The sequence below is a fragment of the Elaeis guineensis genome, chromosome 10 (assembly GCF_000442705.2).
Source record: "Elaeis guineensis isolate ETL-2024a chromosome 10, EG11, whole genome shotgun sequence".
Classification (NCBI taxonomy): Eukaryota; Viridiplantae; Streptophyta; class Magnoliopsida; order Arecales; family Arecaceae; genus Elaeis; species Elaeis guineensis.
The window spans coordinates 14,066,043-14,078,259 of NC_026002.2; the positions used below are offsets into that span (position 1 = coordinate 14,066,043).

The following is a 12,217-nucleotide window of genomic DNA, read 5'->3' on the forward strand; positions in this document are numbered from 1 at the left end:
GGGAGCAACGCGTCCTCCTTAAAATAAGATTATTTATTGCATGACCAACAGTTGCCGCTGACCGACCGTACGGACCCCAGACCTTTTTTTTTTTCCCTCTGCGTCACCCCTCTACTTGTTTGTTGCTTTCCTCGGCCCATAATTAGACCCATCGTCTTGTACCGCAACTGACACGTGTCAATAGACAGGCCAAAAATAAAAGGCGAACGAAACCCATTCTACACTCACAAAAATCCCCAACATCCGATTCTGTTCCGTTTTCCCTACGCTCGTTTTATCGTACGCCTTTTTTTAAACCCCCAACCCATTTCGCCCCTTCCTCTTCCTCCACTTCTTGAAACCCTAACCCGGTCCCCGCTGGAGATCGACGGCTGAGATCCCTCCATCTGTCTCCGGCGAGATGGACGCCGAACTCGGGTCCTGCTCGCTCGTCCTCGCTCTCCTCCTGATCTCCTCGAAACCCTGATACGTAATTGTCAGGGTTAGGGTTGGGTTTTCGTAATTCCTAGTAGAGATGAAGGAGAGGGCGTAGACATAGGTAAAAAGGGAGAGCTCGAGGGCTCCAAGGGGGCGGCGCCGACGCCGGCGGAGGAGGGGCAGGCGCCGACGCCGGCGGAGCTCCACCTTCCGGCGGAAGTCGATTGGGAGATGCTGGACAAGTCGCGGTTCTTCCTCCTCGGCGCCGCCCTCTTCTCCGCCGTTTCCGCGGCCCTCTACCCGGCAGTGGTGCTCAAGACCCGTCTCCAGGTCTCCCACCCCCCGCCCCCTCCGCCTGTGCCGCCGCCGCTGCCATCCTCCGCCACGAGGGCCTCCTCGCCTTCTACCGCGGCTTCGCCACCTCCCTCGCCGGTACCATCCCCGCCCGCGCCCTCTACATGGCCGCCCTCGAGGTCACCAAGAGCGCAGTCGGCTCCACCGCGCTCAGCCTCGGTCTCCCCGAGCCGGCCGCTTCTACAGCAGCCGGCGCTGCTGCCGGCCTTAGCGCTGCCATCGCCGCCCAAGTGGTCTGGACCCCGGTCGACGTCATCAGCCAGCGACTCATGGTCCAGTGCTGCCATCTCCAAGGCTCCAAGTACCTTGGTGGCCTTGATGCCTTCAGAAAAATCCTATCTTGCGACGGAATTCGAGGTCTCTACCGGGGCTTTGGCATGTCCATCCTCACCTACGCCCTTCCAATGCCATGTGGTGGCTTCCTATTCTCTGTCTCAAAGGATAATATGGAGTGGATTGGGGTACTACTACCTCAATCGCCAAGAGGAGGAGAAGGGGAGGAATGATGGCGGCGGCGAGGTGATAAGGCCGGGGTATGGGGCGGTGGTGGTGGTGCAGGGGGTGAGTGCAGCCATGGCAGGGGGAGCGGCGGCGGTGGTGACGATGCCGCTGGACACCATCAAGACGAGGATGCAGGTGATGGAGGGGCGGATGACGATCGGGCGGACGGTGCGGAGCCTCATGAGGGAAGGAGGGTGGGGTGCATGCTACCGGGGTCTGGGGCCGAGGTGGGCCTCGATGTCGGTGTCGGCCACCACCATGATCACCACCTACGAGCTCCTGAAGCGGCTCTCTGCAAAGAGGCAGGAGGGCTTGGCCACATGACACGAGGTATATAGAAAAAATTTGCTTTTTTTCTCCACTTCTTATGAATAGTTTCTTCTTTTTCTTGTACACATTGACCTTTTCTCTTTCAAAGAAGGAAGAGATATGTGGTGTAGAGAGAGCTTGGATGGAGTTGTTGTAAAAGATGGTGTTTTTACCATGTAGATCTAATTCAATTTAGTTCATGGGGTTTTGTTTTTATTGTCCTTTTGTTTTTTTAATCTAATAATTCCATAATTTCGAATGCAAGATTGGATGGAGAATTAGTAATGCTAATCTTGAAGAATTATGAAAAAATTAACTGTGTAATTCCAAAAGCTGTAACAAAGTCTGTTAGTTGAATGATATACTGGATAGAGAATGGAAACCATTTTTCTTTCATTAGCGTTCGTTTGGTTGTACATAATGGAATTACAGAAAAAGACATGAAGTTTTTATTGCTCCTAATTTAAGTTCTTTTATCCAATAGAAGTATAAAATTACTGGAAAAAAGTTTAAAATAGTACAAGTCTCTTAAACTGCTGGGATAAAATCTCTGTTTTTGTCGTGCTTTACCAATCACTTGAACATTTTACCTTCTTGTGAAATTCCCTTCAACATGAAAAATTTGTGAAGGTCCAGAGAGGATGTGATTAATTTTGTCCATTGCAAAAGAATTTCTCTTTCTGTTGAATGGACCTTAGAAACATCATACTCCTGTTGTTTGGTTCAGAGTTATGCCTGCATGGTTGAATTGTTTGGCTTAGAGTTATGCCTGCATGGTGAAATATTTAAGTGATCCAAAATATTCTTGATGATATACATCATTCAAATTCTCTACAAAAAGCTAAGAATTCAAGTGTTTTGTAGACTTGTTGCTTGTGTATTAAATAATCACAAAACAAATGGTTTTTTCAACAATATGACTAATGTTTTAATTTTATCCATGACTCCATGGTTGGTTTTTCAACATTATGACTAATGACTTAATTGTGTCCTGGACTTCATGGTTGGAAAGCATTTCAATCACTTGGAGTTTTGCTCATAGATATATGCATTAATGCCTTAAGAGACATAAGACATGATGGATGGTGAATAAGATTTGATCACTTGCCATGCATATTGATAAGGTAGTTATTACTTGAGTTCATTAAGGGTTTGTTTGGGATGCTATAGTTTTTGGACAAAAAGTAATTTTTAGTAAAAGCTGTATTTTGATGTCCAAGTCTATTTGAGGATATAGCAATTTTTTGTTTGGTTGTCAATATTCTAAAATTGTTCTAAAGTTGTATAAATAATTTACTGTATATTTGGTTAACAGACTTAAAAGCTGCTTTTAAATGACAAAATGACCAAAAAGGATAAATATCTAAAATGATTTTAAAATTGTTTGGATATAAAATTTTCTATTTTATTTTTTCTCATTTTTTTTTTTTAAAGTTATTCATTAACTTTCTTATTTCTTTCAAAATTGTCTTTGTGTCAATAGATGGGGATGGAGATGAGAGGAGATTAATCAAAGTATACACAAAGAAGTCTGCAAAAAGAGAGGGGATGTGGATGGATATGAGAGGAGATTAATATGAAGAAAGAAAAAAAAAAAGGACGTAGATGGAGAGGAGATTAATCAAGGATGCAGATGGAGATAAGATGAGATTAATCTGAAGAAAGAAAAAATCTTGTGCGGGGGATATTAAGAGGGTAACACATAATTTTTCTTAAAGAAAACTGATTTTTGGCAAATGCGATATTTAGCTTGTGATACTGCATCCACGGAAAACGGGAGGATGTCAGCTTTACGTAAATCACATTTTGAGGGATCTTAAGCGTGATCCAGAATTACTTTTGCATTATAGCCAAATACTCAAATTCTATTTTTAGATCCGAAATCATTTTTAACGAGTACAAACGCACCACCAAACATGCTTTAATCTTTAAAAAGTCTTTTCTTGTTATCTTTCTTACCATATTGAATGCTTTAAAAAGGCTTTTCTTGTTATCTATTTCAGTATCTGTATAATGACGAACCCTAGAACTGTTACAAGTGGTTAGTATAATTATTCGTCCTCTATCTAGCAGATATTGTAGCTGTTTTCCTGAATGCTATGTAGAGAACACTTATATAGTGTTAGGTTGTCATTGAGATACATGATGTGGGGAGATAATTAAGCGAGAAAGAAATATAAATAGATGCCTTAACATTCTCAAAATCTCATATACCATGCAGTTGATTTCATTATGTAATTGACCAAAAGGTTAGTCCATCCATTTGATAACGAATAAGTTCGATTATTTACTTTATTGATGAGCTACTTAGTAGCTGGCCTTGTTTGCTAAAAGGATTCATTATAAATGCTCAATCTGTTTCCTTTATTAAGGCCTCAACATGACAGTGAAATGGATGATAAAAGTCAGAAGGCCTTGTGACCGGTAAATGGCAAAACACCTTTTTGAAGGAATTTTTTAAGGGCATGTAGCACCCATCAAGCATGTAAATATTAACAGCATTTTGGGATAATAAAGTGGCATTGGCATTACACAATTACTTGTGCATCATTCTACTACAATGAGATGTCTAACCCATGTTAATGGTGACATTCAGAACTGTAGTATGCAAACACTATCAATTTTTATAGGCATGGTTTGAAACAATTGTCTTTTGTTTTGAGAAAGTAAAAATACTCGTTCTTCTATTGTTATCCAAGCATCATAGATAGTTCAAGTAGTGGCTTATATATAATGGCCATTATGGGTGTTACTGAACATTTAATAATTGTTATTTTATATTAGCATGCTTAATCTTAAAGAATGGCCTTAGATCATCCGGGGAGCTAAAAATGGGTACTGCCTTTCTTGTTAGGTAAAGCCGATGGTCCATCTGATCTCTTTGCTGATGCTTTTGTTTGTTGGGGTCCATATAACCATTGGTTGTTGCTGTGCTACCAATGTATTTGCATGCAACTGCGACATGGTGATGGAAGATGATGTCCATAGATTATGAAATAATGTATTGGATGATTGGCTTTGGTTGAGAATTAGATCGGTCTCTAGCTTGGGAAGCCTCGGGTGCTTCTGGGATTGGGATGTCAGAAATTTGTTAGACTTTTGTGTGGATGATTAACACGTGGGGTAGGAAGTGTGTTAGGGCTCATAATGATTGATAGTGAAAGCTTTCTGGGAACTATTCCCATAGCAGGAGCCAAAATCCAACGTTTTGGTTGATTTATGTGTTAGGTTTAACTTCCAGTGTCAGGTAAGAATCATAATCTTTGGCATTCACTTGGTTAGTTTTGTATTCTTCAAGACAAGACATGAATGGAAGATCACAGCTAGCTTAATTAGCATTTCTTGATGGTTGTTCTAAAGACTTGGATCTAATTCTGCCTTCATCAAGGGTAGGGAAGTCTACAAATATTGGAGGAGGGCCATCCATTTCATAGCACAGACTTTTCTAAGGCCTCCTGTGTAGAAGAAGAATAAGAGAAATTTCCTACTGGTTTCACAGATGCTATGTGCCTCATTAGTTTCACTGGTTTAATTCAATGGGTAATGCAGGATATGTGGATGAAGTGTTGATGCTTGTGACTGCATTTGTGACCTTATCATGGGACACGGCTCGGACATGAGTTAAACTTGTTAGGCCTTGATGATTGGAGAACTGCCATGGTAGCAAACCTAATGTGGAGAACAATTATCTTTTATTAACTATGAAGATATGATTTAATGGGTTGGATTGTTATTTCGTACTAATTTAGGTCAATATAAGGGTCTAATTTTCTGAGCCATTGATTTCACATGTTGATAATACTCTTGAATACCAAATATTGATGTGAACTATAGCATGATAAACATATAAAATTGATGGAAATAGCAAATAAGAAAACACATGAAAATATACAACAAACTAATGTAGGGATAAGTCTCATCATGCTGATTCGGGTCGGTCCTGCTATACTATTAGTTCATATCTGATTTCAACTTCTCAAATGCCTTGATGAGTTGCCTTAAAATACTTGTCTTAATGTTTCCCATGATGGATTTTATAAATTAAAATCTATTATCTTTTATCTTATTTTTCAATAGTGATTCAAAATGTAATTGTTCAGTGTTTTAAGATTCTTTTTGCTTTTCTATTTTCCCATCTGTCCATTGTGTCCTTCTTTTGGAGGAGCCATCTCTTGTTCTGGCCTTCTTGTGATAGAGGAGCCATCCCTTGAGTAATAAGTATATAGAGGACAAATCTAGTACATTTACTGGATTGCTCCCACTTTAAAGGGGGAAAGAAAAAACCATGGTGTAATATCTGAATTAAAAAGAGGAAAAGATTAGTAATATGAATATATATATATAATATATATATATATATATATATATATATATATATATATATATATATTCATCTTTATCTAACTGTCGGAAGGGAAGTATAAGAGATCAAAAAGGAGGATTTAAGCTTTCAGAAACTCTGATCCAAGCAGGACACACCCATCTCTAACATAAGGCGGCTAGGATTTCAGAAGGTCGCCTAGAGTTTCGAAGAGAAAGACAAGAGTAGAAGAGATGACAGGATCCAGAGGATTTTAAGTTCTTATATGCTGTCGGGTCCGGGTTATGGATCAGGCTAACAAACCTAACAATCAGCTCCGATAAGCCACAAAAATATCCACTTCGCATTTCATTTCATAGGAATTTGCATTTCATTTCGTGTTTGTATTTCATTCCAGTAAATTTCATTTCCATTTAATTAGTATTGCATTTCATTTCGGAAGCATTTTAATTTCATTTACTATAATTGCATATAAAATCAGCTATAATAGAGATTTGAAGGTAGAAATGAAAATATTCAGAATTCCCTCCAATTTTTTCTCCTCCTTCCTCTCTGATCTGACCTGCCTTCTTCCTGTAAACTCTCCTTCTTCTTCCAATTCTACCTCTAGATCTACACAATTAACATCAGAAATTCTTTCCTGTTCTTTCTTTAGAATATAATTTCTAACTACGAATTCCAAATTGGCATCAACAAGGTAAAATAACATCCAAAAAATTCTTGTCAGGAGCCGGAGATGTTACAAAATTGGTATCAGAGCTCAGATCTGAATCTTGGACCTGGGGCAAGGAGACCTAAAAACAGCAATTGAAGTTTACCTGATACTGTAGTCGGCAATCAGAGAGGCTGCAAAAGCTCAGGTTAAGGAGATCGGTAGCATAACCCTCAATTCAATCAAGTAAGATACTTAACATCAGGTAATATTCCAAATTGAATTGAATCTATTTCTAGTATAGATTGTGGTGAATGATAAAGAATGTATCAGGGTCTTTAAGGGTGATTATTGTTCCAACAAGTTAGGAACAGCAACCTGACCTCATGAAATCATCATTGGCCACCTTGAAATGAATTGCTGTAGCCAGGAGTTGTAGAATTTTTACTTTCTGTCAAACAGTTTCAAAAAAAAATTTGGAGTGAAGTAAAAAATGGCAGAAAGAATCAGATTAAAAGAGATCTGTGAAAACATACGTGCACTAGAAGAAAGAATGCAAACATTTTCTATAGATTGTCACAACCATATTGAAAACAGGTTACAACAAGTATCTGAGGAATACGATACAAAATTAGATGTGTTTGCAAGACAGTTAGATGAAATATAAATTGAAGAAAGACAGAGATATAAAGCTTTACAAATAGAAGCTGCAAGGAAGCATGAAATTATGATACAGGAACAAAATCGTAGGCATGAGTAGTTGCTGAAGTTAATTTCATCGCAGTCATCAGTTTCTCAGCCCATTCCTTTATTCACTGCAAATAATAGCCCATCAGTCATAAGAAATGGAAGAACAAACAACTCAAAACCACATGGCTTTAGCTCATCAGCTGTAGCAGCTGAGGATAGAGATAAAGGAATACTACCCACATCGTATCATCAATTGGATAGGATAGGTGATATTCAAAATAGGATCCCATTTCACTTACCTTATCCGAAATTGGAGTTCCCTACTTTCAATGGTGAAGAACCCAGAGAATGGAGCAATAAGAGTGAGCAATATTTTAAAATATATCAGATTCCAGTGGTCCAGTGGGTGGAGATAGCTACAATGTATTTCATGAGAAAGGCATATAGATGGAAGGAAGGATACTTAATTGATAAACCAAATCTGAGTTGGGAAGAATTGGTAGAAGCAGTGAATAGAAGATTTGATAATGAAAATATGAAACAGTTGATCAGAAAATTTAATAAATTGGTGTAAATAAATACTGTAGAGAAGTATCAAAAAATTTGAAGATATGAGAGCTAGGATGATACAATATAATCCAGCATTAACTGAAAGATATTTTATAGAAAACTATATCAGTGGGTTGAAAAAAGAATTGGTATCATATATTGATTTATCTCATCCTACAACCTTGGAAAAGGTGTATGAACAAGCTAAACTACATGAACAAGCTTTGTTAATGATGTGGAAAAGAAGCAAAATGAGTTACAAAATATCCACAACAAAGTCAACAGAATATTTTCATCCAAATTTAGTAGTACAGAAGGAAAGTATAAAATCTCAAACTATTAGAAATCAGAAGCTACCTCAAAGGATAATAAGCAACAATGGGAACAAAGAAGAGCTACTGGTCTGTGCTTTAAATGTGGAAAGAAATACCACCCGGAATACCAATGTTCATAGAGAATGAACCAATCTATTAATGCCACAATAGAAGCTGATGAAGTATTTGATGAACAGTTATTACAGAAAAAAGAGGAAGAAGAAATAGAGGAAGAGACTATGACAGAAAAAGAAAAAAAAAAGAAAATAGAAACAGCTGTATATGCTTTAGTGGGACAAAACCAAAATGAAACTATTAAGATTCAAGGAGAAGCCAGTAACAAAACTTTAGTCATTCTAGTTGATACTGGAAGCACTCACAGCTTTATTGATTACCAAGTGGCCAAAGAAGTAAAGGCTATACTTACTGCAGTAAATTCATTAGTAGTAACCGTGACAAATGGACACAAGGTTTTGAGTAAGCTCAAATGTGTTAATTTTAAATGGACTATACAGGGAGAACAATATCAGGCTGATTTAAGGTGATTAGATTGGATGGATCTAGTATAATTCTGAAAATTGATTGGCTGAGAACTTATGGTAAAGTAACCTTTGATTATTTGGATAATGCTATCACTTTCATTAAGGAAGGAAAATAGATGATATTAAAAGGCATTATAGAAGGATCTAAAGTAAAGTCTACTAAGGTCAAATTTCAAATGATTACTGCTACACAATGGTGCAAATCTGGACTTAAAGGAGACTGTTGTGCTATAGGACAACTGATGAATTTTGATGGGAAAAGGACAGAAGCAGAGATACCTAATTCAGTGAAGAAAGTGTTAGAACAGTACACTGATGTGTTCCAAGAGCCTAAAGGTTTGCCTCCCAATAGGCCATAAGATCACAGAATACCTTTGTTACCAGGAACCAATCCTGTTAATATCAGACCTTACAGATATACTTATGAATAGAAGAATGAGATTGAAAGGCAGATACAAGAAATGCTTAAGACCACTATTATTTAGCCTAGTACCAATCCATATGCTTCGCTTGTGCTTTTGGTTAAAAAAAAAGATAATAGCTGAAGATTTTGTATGGATTATAGGCAGCTTAATAAGGCAACAGTGAAGGATAAATATCCTATACCTTTAATAGATGATCTTTTGGATGAACTTGAAGGATCTCAATATTTCTCTAAAATAGACTTGAGATCGGGATACCATCAAATAAGAATGAACCCAGAAGATGTATATAAGACAGTATTTAGAACTCACATGGGTCATTATGAATTCTTGGTGATGTTCTTCGGGTTAACTAATGCACCAGCCACATTTCAAGCTATCATGAATGAGGTATTTTCTCCTTATCTTAGAAAGTTTGTGTTAGTTTTTTTTGATAATATTCTTGTATATACTAAAACTTTAAAGGAGCATATGGAACATCTCATTGAAGTATTGAATATATTAAGAAAGAATCAGCTGCATGCAAAAAGATCCAAATGCTTCTTTGGACAGCAACAAGTGGAATATTTGGGATATATAATTTTCAAAGAAGGTGTGGCAACTGATCCTGAGAAGGTGGCAACCATGAAAAGGTGGCCTAATTCATCTACATTGAAGGAGTTGAGAGATTTTTTGGGGCTCACAGAGTATTATAGAAGGTTTATAAAGGGATATGGAGCAATTAGTAAACCCTTAATAGAGCTATTTAAAAAGGATAATTTTCATTGGGATGAAACAACTCAAGAAGCATTTGAGAAATTAAAAGAGGTAATGTCTACAGCACCAGTTCTAGCAATGTCAAATTATTTCTTACCTTTCACTTTGGAAGTAGATGCTAGTGGATATGGAATGGGAGCAGTACTCACACAACAAGGAAGACTTATAACTTATCTCAATAAAGGACTAAGTGAAAGGAGCAGAGCACTTTCTACATATGAAAAAAAATTCTTAGCTATTTTGATGGCTGTAGACAAATGGAAGCACTACATTAGTTTTCGATCATTTATCATTAAAACAAATCATCAAAGTTTAAAGTACTTATTAGAATAGAAAGTAACTACTGCAGCTCAGTAAAAAAGTATGATGAAATTTATGGGATTGGATTATGTGATACATTATAAGAAAAGAAAAGAAAATCAGGCTGCAGATGTACTATCGAGGTGGGGATTTGAGGAAGAAAAGGTGCAGGCTATTACAGCAGTGGTACCTACATGGAGTTTAAAATTTCTAACAGTTATGAAGGGGATCAACTGACTCAACAAATTATAGCAGAAGTACTCATAAAAAAGAATCACAAGCTGAATACACTTATAAACAAGGAGTGCTTAAGTACAAAGAAAGAATTTACATTGAAAAAATAGGAAGTTGAGACAGAAACTACTGGAACTGATGCATGCTTCAGCATTAGAGGGACATTCAGGAATAAACCATACTTATAAAAGAATCAAACAATTATTCTATTGGCCAGGAATGAAACAGCAAGTAGAGAAATTGGTGAAAGAATGTGAAATTTGTATTAAAAAAAAATAGATGGAACTCCATATGCAGAACTATTACAACCTCTGCAAATTTCCACTCAAGCATGGCAAGAAATTAGTATGGATTTCATCGAATCATTACCAAAGTCTCAAGGCAAAAATACCATACTAGTAGTGGTGGATCGATTAACTAAATATGCTCATTTTATTTTCTTAACTCATCCCTATTCAGCACAGAATGTAGCAAGATCATTTTTAGATGCAGTATACAAGCTGCATGGAATGCCACAAAGTATCATATCAGATAGAGATAAGATCTTTAGCAGTCAGGTATGGCAAGATTTATTCAGATTAATGGGGGTTAAACTACATCTAAGCACTGCCTATCATCCACAAACAGATGGACAAACAGAGAGGGTAAACCGATACTTAGAGACATATTTAAGATGCATATGCTTTCACAGTCCTCACAGATGGCTTAAATGGCTATCTCTGATTAAGTGGTGGTACAATACCAACTATCACTCCTCTCTAGGGATGACACCTTATCAAGCCTTATATAGACATCCACCTCCTATGTACCCGATGGTTAATATGGACATGCATCAACAAAGTACAGTGGCAGATTGGAATAAAAAAAGAACTAAGATGTTACAGATCTTAAGAGACAGACTCAAAGAAGCACAGAACCGCATGAAACAAAATGCAGATAAGAGAAGAGTAGATAAAGAATACCAGGAAGGAGAAATGGTATACCTCAAACTTCAACCTTACCGGCAGACTACAGTAGCCATGCGCAAAAATTTGAACTTACCTCTTAGTATTTTGGACCTTTCAAAATATTAAAAAAAATTGGTCCTGTGGCTTATAAGCTTAAACTGTCCGAGGGATCTAAAATACACCCCGTATTCCATGTATCCTTACTTAAACGAGGGATTCAGAAACTCGAGCAAGCATCACCGACAATACCCCTCACAGGAGAAGGACAACTATTGGCTCAACCAGAAAAGATTTTAGACAGAAAAATGGTCCGCAGGAGAAACAGAGCAGTTACCCAAATGTTGATTAAATGGAGTAACCTCGGTGAAGAAGAAGCCACATGGGAAGACTACTGGGTTCTCAAGAACTAGTTTCCTCAGTTCCTTGAGGACAAGGATCCTTCGAAGAAGAGAGGGATGTAATATCTGAACTAAAAAGAGAAAAAAATTAGTAAAATATATACACACACACAGATATACTCATCTTCATCTGAATATCGGAAGGGGAGTATAAGAGACCAAAAAGGAGGATTTAAGCTTTCAGAAACTCCGATCCAAACAGGACACACCCATCTCCAACATAAGATGGCTAGGATTTCAGAAAGTCGGCTAAAATTTCGAAGAGAAAGACAAAAAGAACATAAGAAACGACAGGATCCAAAGAGTTCCAAATCCTTATATGCTGTCGGGTCCGGATTATGGATCCGACCAACAAATCCAACAACCCACTCCGATAAGTCATAAAAATATCCACTTCGTATTTCATTTCATAGGAATTTGCATTTCATTTCGTATTTGTATTTCATTCCAGCAAAATTTCATTTTCATTTAATTAGTATTGTATTTCATTTCGGAAGTATTTCAATTTTAT

At 37.6% G+C, this 12,217-nt stretch overlaps 1 pseudogene; it reads left to right on the plus strand.

Annotated features, from left to right (window-relative positions):
• Window positions 1-222: 222 nt before the first annotated feature.
• Window positions 223-4,832, plus strand: LOC140852238 (uncharacterized; annotated as a pseudogene).
• Window positions 4,833-12,217: the final 7,385 nt, after the last annotated feature.